Consider the following 7,734-nt stretch of genomic DNA (forward strand, 5'->3'; position numbering starts at 1 on the left):
CCCGACCATCCGAATGTGTCAGCAGAAATGGAGACTCATCAGACCAGGCAACGTTTCTCCAATCTTCTATTGTCCAGTTTTGGTGAGCCTGTGTGAATTGTAGCCTCAGTTTCCTGTTCTTAGCTGACAGGAGTGGCACCCGGTGTGGTCTTCTGCTGCTGTAGCCCATCCGCCTCAAGGTTGGACGTGTTGTGTTTTTAGAGATGCTCTTCTGCAGACCTCGGTTGTAACGAGTGCTTATTTGAGTTACTGTTGCCTTTCTATCAGCTGGAACCAGTCTGGCCATTCTCCTCTGACCTCTGGCATCAACAAGGCATTTGCGCCCACAGAACTGCCGCTCACTGGATATTTCCTCTTTTTCTGACCATTCTCTGCAAACCCTAGAGATGGTTGTGCGTGAAAATCCCAGTAGATCAGCAGTTTCTGAAATACTCAGACCAGCCAGTCTGGCACCAACAACCATGCCACGTTCAAAGTCACTTAAATCCCCTTTCTTCCCCATTCTGATGCTCGCTTTGATCGTCTTGATCATGTCTACATGCCTAAATGCATTGAGTTGCTGCCATGTGATTGGCTGATTAGACATTTGCGTTAACGAGCAGTTGGACAGGTGTACCTAATAAAGTGGCAGGTGAGTGTATTAATTCAATAGTATAGTTAGAATCACTATAGTTTTACTATAAATTATTACAGTATTGTTATTTTCATCTATTTCACATCACTGCTAAAGAATTTATGACACCTGAGTCACACCGTATATTATCTTAAAGGGCTTGCACAGGATCCATTCATTAACTATCAATTCCAGCAATGAATGACACTTGGCATGGCAATGAGATAAGACACTCCCAGCACTGTGGTTTTACCCTTCATAAGACAAAAAGCCCAGACGCACCCTTTCACATGACGGAGACACAATCACACCCTCAGCAGGCCTGTTTAAACACATCAGCACCAAACCAGCTCATATCTGCACTTCAGATATGATATTCACTTTATGGATGGGTGTAGAGCAGGTTACCATGCTGTAATGGTCCAACAACACATTACTGTAATCTGAAACATTCTTGGTCTGGTTTCTACAAGCCACGCCTTCTCAAAAGCTCGAGTGCTCTGATTGGCCAGCTGAGCTAGTGTATTTTGATTGGACAACTGTAATGACCATCAACATAGTTGCCAGCTTTTAAAGATAAAGTCTAGAAGGGAGACATCTGCGGCCGGAAATGAACAACAATTATTTATGTTATTACATTAATACAATTACCGTACAACAATTCTCACTGTTTTTACATCACTGTGAGGGTTAATAAATGTTAATAAAATACAATTTATGGGTAATTTAATAAGTAATATGAATAATATTCTATATAATTACTGTTTTTATAGTACTGTGATCGTCAGGTTTAGGTTTAGGTTAGGGTAGATGTTAATAAAATACAACTTATGGGTAATTTAATAAGTAATATGAATAATATTCTATATAATTACTGTTTTTATAGTACTGTGATGGTAGGGTTGAGGTAGGTGTAGATGTTAATCAAATACAATTTATGGGTAATTTAATACATAATATAAAAAATTCTCATTAACTTTCCGGCCACAGCTGTATCCCTTCGAGTTACAACTGTTTTCAAGCTTCTGAGGCTTCTTCTGTTCCTATATACCAGTGTTTCCCAACCCTGTTCCTTGAGGCACACCAACAGAACATATTTTGGATGTCTCCCTTATCTCACCCATTCAGGTTTTGGAGTCTCTTATAATGTTCTGGTGAGATGATTCAGGCGTGTTGGATTAGGGAGAGATTGAAAATGTGTACTGTTGGTGTGCCTTCAGGAACAGGGTTGGGAAACACTGCTATATACTACAAAATACTACAAAAATGCAATTATGTAGGATTGAATTTGGTATTGCGGCTGAAATTCTAAATATTGGAGAGGGTTCAGACTCTTCAGATTTGGCACACGTAGGTTGCCAGATTGACAACAACAGACTGTGTGCATTTCAGAAGATATTCACGTTCATAATATTTGTATTGTTTGCAAAATCAAAACTAGGATGCCAAAATATGATTATTATAACATCTCCTTTTCGAAGGCTGCTACTGTCCTCCAGAAGTCACATTTTTGGCTGTGTCTTAAATAAATACACTGTTTCCCACCAATGCAACCAAGGGTGCTTAAATATAATTAGTTAAACTGGCAGTGGGCTGGTTATAGAGAACTAAAACAGAGACAGATATTTCGACACAGAACCCGTTTTTCAGAGGAGAAATAATGACTTTTTGGGGGTTTATTTTTAGATAAACACACCCTTAGCATGTTTCTTAAATATCTGCAATTATATTTTGGTATTTACATGCTTTAGAAGAGGGAAAAATCTTACAAACAGCACCTTTAATTCATGAGTTAGCTTCCAGTTGTTGAAGGCCTGATCATTAATGTACAGCCATATATTCAGCAGTGGTAAGTGTTTGTTTTGTAGCTGGAAACACATGATATGATGACAGAATGATGATGAAGCCTTCTTTCTGTGCATTTGTCTCTTTGTGGAGTTTTGCCAAAGTAACTCAATTTGTGACAGATATAGTAATAATATATTGACTTGTTTGGAAAACCCAGTGCACATTTGCTGATCTTACACATGCGCAAAAGACACACACACACAGTAAACACTGTCAGTCCTGTGAGGTGCTGTTCGTTGACAGTCGTGAATGCCTCCAGCCGGTTCAGCCTAAATAACACACCATTGAATTCATGACTGCCTTACTGACCTGCTTTCACTCAGGTCCTCTCATTCATAATCCCAGCAACCACAGCTGCGGGACTGAAATAGACGTTAAACTGGAGTTCTGGGTCAGTTTGTTTCTCTTCAGTATCAGCAACTTACATAAGAAATACAGCGGCACTAGAGGAGGCCTGCTGTTACATGCTGTTATCCTATAAAAGATTTACATTTAGTCATTTAGCAGACTAGTTATTGGCTAGAATTGGGTTTATGGGCAGGGAAAGGGTTAAGACAACATTACTATGCAAAGTTGTTTATTGATTAACAAAAGATGCTGATCCAGAATAAAATGATCTAACCATAACTCTAACCTATCTAATCCTACTTTTATCCCGATAGATTTATTTGTAACTCAGTTATGTGCATATATTTAGTCAAATGTAGTTCTCTAAGTGTTATATAAATCTATATAAACAATTATAATCAGTTTTAGATGTAAATATAGTGTTGTCACGATACTGGAATTCGATACTAAAATTTTAAACATGTCCATTTCCTGCTAACATCTGAGCGCTGTTGAGCGCGTTCTTAAACAGCGCTGATTTGCCATTGTGTTCACATTCTCAACAGAAATGACTGTGATTGGCTGTGAAAGTCATCAGTTCACCGAACTCACCGCTGTTTATTGAGTGTAACCACAGATACAGAGACACTGGAGTGTTTTAAAGACATGAAGATCAGCTGGTTTGTCTACAAGCTGACATACGAGCAATCTGCTGATGAATCGGCTGATCCTTGTGGCTTTAAAACACTCCAGTGTCCCTGTATCTGTGTTTACACTCAGTAAACAGTGGTGAGTTCGGTGAACCGATGAACTTCACGGCCAATCACAGTCATTTCTGTTGAACAGATGAACACAGTGGCAAATCAGGGCTGTTTAATGTTTAAGAACGTGCTCCACAGCGCTCAAATATTCTGGGAACTGGACGTTTTTTAAATTTCCGTAGCATTTGCTATAGAATTGCAGTATCGTGACAACACAAATATATATATATATATTATTATTATATTATATTATATTATATTATATTATATTATATTATATTATATTATATTATATTATATTATATTTTATTATATTATATTATATTATGTTATATTATATTATATTATATTATATTATATTATATTTTATTATATTATATTATGTTATATTATATTATATTATATTATATTATATTATATTATATTATATTATATTATATTATATTATATTTTATTATATTATATTATATTATATTATGTTATATTATATTATATTATATTATATTTTATTATATTATATTATATTATGTTATATTATATTATATTATATTTTATTATATTATATTATATTTTATTATATTATATTATGTTATATTATATTATGTTATATTATATTATATTATATTATATTATATTATATTTTATTATATTATATTATGTTATATTATATTATATTATATTATATTATATTATATTATATTATATTATATTATATTATATTATATTATATTATATTATTATATTATTATATTATGTTTATTATATTATATTATATTATATGTTATTATATTATATTATATTATATTATATTTTATTATATTATATTATATTTTATTATATTATATTATGTTATATTATATTATATTATATTACATTATATTATATTATATTTTATTATATTATATTATGTTATATTTTATTATATTATATTATATTATGTTATATTATATTATATTATATTATATTTTATTATATTATATTATATTTTATTATATTATATTATGTTATATTATATTATATTATATTACATTATATTATATTATATTTTATTATATTATATTATGTTATATTTTATTATATTATATTATATTATGTTATATTATATTATATTATATTATATTTTATTATATTATATTATATTATATTATGTTATATTATATTATATTATGTTATATTATATTATATTATATTTTATTATATTATATTATATTTTATTATATTATATTATGTTATATTATATTATATTATATTATATTACATTATATTATATTATATTTTATTATATTATATTATGTTATATTATATTATATTATATTATATGATATTATATTATATTTATTATATTATATTATGTTATATTATATTATATTATATTATATTATATTTTATTATATTATATTATATTATATTATGTTATATTATATTATATTATATTTTATTATATTATATTATATTTTATTATATTATATTATGTTATATTATATTATATTATATTATATTACATTATATTATATTATATTTTATTATATTATATTATATTATATTTTATTATATTATATTATATTATGTTATATTATATTATATTATATTATATTTTATTATATTATATTATATTATATTATGTTATATTATATTATATTATATTATGTTATATTATATTATATTATATTACATTATATTATATTATATTTTATTATATTATATTATGTTATATTATATTATATTATATTATATTACATTATATTATATTATATTTTATTATATTATATTATGTTATATTATATTATATTATATTATATTATATTTTATTATATTATATTATATTATATTATATTATGTTATATTATATTATGTTATATTATATTATATTATATTTTATTATATTATATTATATTTTATTATATTATATTATGTTATATTATATTATATTATATTATATTACATTATATTATATTATATTTTATTATATTATATTATGTTATATTTTATTATATTATATTATATTATGTTATATTATATTATATTATATTTTATTATATTATATTATATTATATTATATTATATTATATTATATTTTATTATATTATATTATATTATATTATATTATATTATATTATGTTATATTTTATTATATTATATTATATTATATTATATTATATTATATTTTATTATATTATATTATATTATATTATATTATATTATATTATATTATATTATATTATATTTTATTATATTATATTATATTATATTTTATTATATTATATTATATTATGTTATGTTATGTTATGCTATATTATATTATGTTATGTTATGTTATATTATATTATATTATATTATGTTATATTTTATTATAATATATTATGTTATGTTATGTTATGTTATGTTATATTATATTATGTTATGTTATGTTATATTATATTATATTATATTATATTATATTATATTATATTATATTATATTATATTATATTATATTATAATTGAAATCTTTTTTTAAAGAACACCCTTTTAAACTATCAACACAAACATATACTGTAACAATATTGATCTGAATGCTAAAATTGTGATATTAAATGATATATATACAGAAATACATAGACATTAAACATATTTCATTGCCATTTTGCATATTACTTTCCAAATTAATGTTGCTGCTTCCATAATATTGTGTTTGTCATACTGTCCAGCCCTAGTTGTAGACGGTAAGTGGCAGTGGTACATTTTCCAATAGTAGTTTTATCAAATTCCTATAATGCAGGAAAGAAATATATGAAAGAATTGATGCAGAAAATGTGATGTTTTTACAGTAATCTCTCAGAACTACAAGAGTTACCTTTACAATGATCTCTATCAAACTTTCCTACAAGTTATTACTTGTTAATTTCATTATAGGGGAATCCCTCGCTACCTTACTGACAGTAATAATAATAAAGACAGTAAGAACAACGAAAAGTCTATTTGTCTGATTCTAGATGAGATACACAGAAATCAAACTGAGGTTATTCTGTCAGGCACGCTGTTTCTTGCAGGCAGAACCTGACAATTAAATCTCAATCAACACAAAACAATTACAAAAATATACACTACCTGACAAAAGTCTTGCAGTCTATCCAAGGTTCAGTAACAATAAATAATAACTTGACTTCTAGTTGATCATTTGGTCTCAGAAGTGGCTTATATGAAAGGCCTCTGGATGAGGCTTATTTTGCCTAAAAAAATCTGATCATGTCCTGATTTTGACTGATTTCCTTAGGACAGTAAGGTCTGACTCTGCTTAGACTAAAGTCTGCTCACTGAACCTTCAATAATGTCCAGTATAGAATATGTGCTCATGCTGCAGTGGAAACAGAATGAATATTGTGTCTGACTCCATCATGAGCTTGGAGGACTGCATCTATACATCTCTGACATGACTCAAATCACTGATTAATAAAGTCATCTGGAATGGTGAAGAAAGCCTTCTTGCAGGACTTCCAGAGTTCATCAAGAGTCTTTGTGTTCATCTTCAACGCCTCCTCCTTCATCTTACCCCAGACATGCTCGATAATGTTCATGTCTGGTGACTGGGCTGGCCAATCCTGGAGCACCTTGACCTTCTTTGCTTTCAGGAGCTTTGATGTGGAGGCTGAAGTATGAGAAGGAGCGCTATCCTGCTGGAGAATTCACCCTCTCCTGTGGTTTGTAATGTAATGGGCAGCACAAATGTCTTGATACCTCAGGCTGTTGATGTTGATCATCCACTCTGCAGATCTCTCGCACGCCCCCATACTGAATGGAACCCCAAACCATGATTTTTCCTTCACCAAACTTGACTGATTTCAATGATAATCTTGGGTCCATGCTGGTTCCAGTAGATCTTCTGCAGTATTGGTGATGATTAGGATGCAGATCAACAGATGATTCAGCAGAGAAATCCACCTTCTGACACTTTTCCAAATCATCAACTAGAAGTCAAGTTATTATGTGCTGCTCTTATAACTGAGATCCATGACAAGACTTCTGTCAGGTAGTGTATATAGATGTCATTTGGAAATAAATCAGGTCAGTCTGATTAGCATTACAGATGTATATGATGTTGTGCGTATCGTGAAATGTTTAGACACTTCAGCGTGTGCTTTACTGATAATGAACTGACCGTGTTTATTCCAGCATTTATTATTTATTATTATTATTATTATTATTATTA

The 7,734-nt window shown here is 27.9% G+C and overlaps 1 protein-coding gene across 1 annotated transcript in view; it reads right to left on the minus strand.

Annotated features, from left to right (window-relative positions):
- The window catches only part of dst (dystonin), a 360,347-nt gene that overhangs the window by 302,093 nt on the left and 50,520 nt on the right, over window positions 1-7,734 (minus strand). The window lies entirely within an intron of this gene.

Source organism: Danio aesculapii, chromosome 13 (assembly GCF_903798145.1).
Source record: "Danio aesculapii chromosome 13, fDanAes4.1, whole genome shotgun sequence".
NCBI classification, from domain to species: Eukaryota; Metazoa; Chordata; class Actinopteri; order Cypriniformes; family Danionidae; genus Danio; species Danio aesculapii.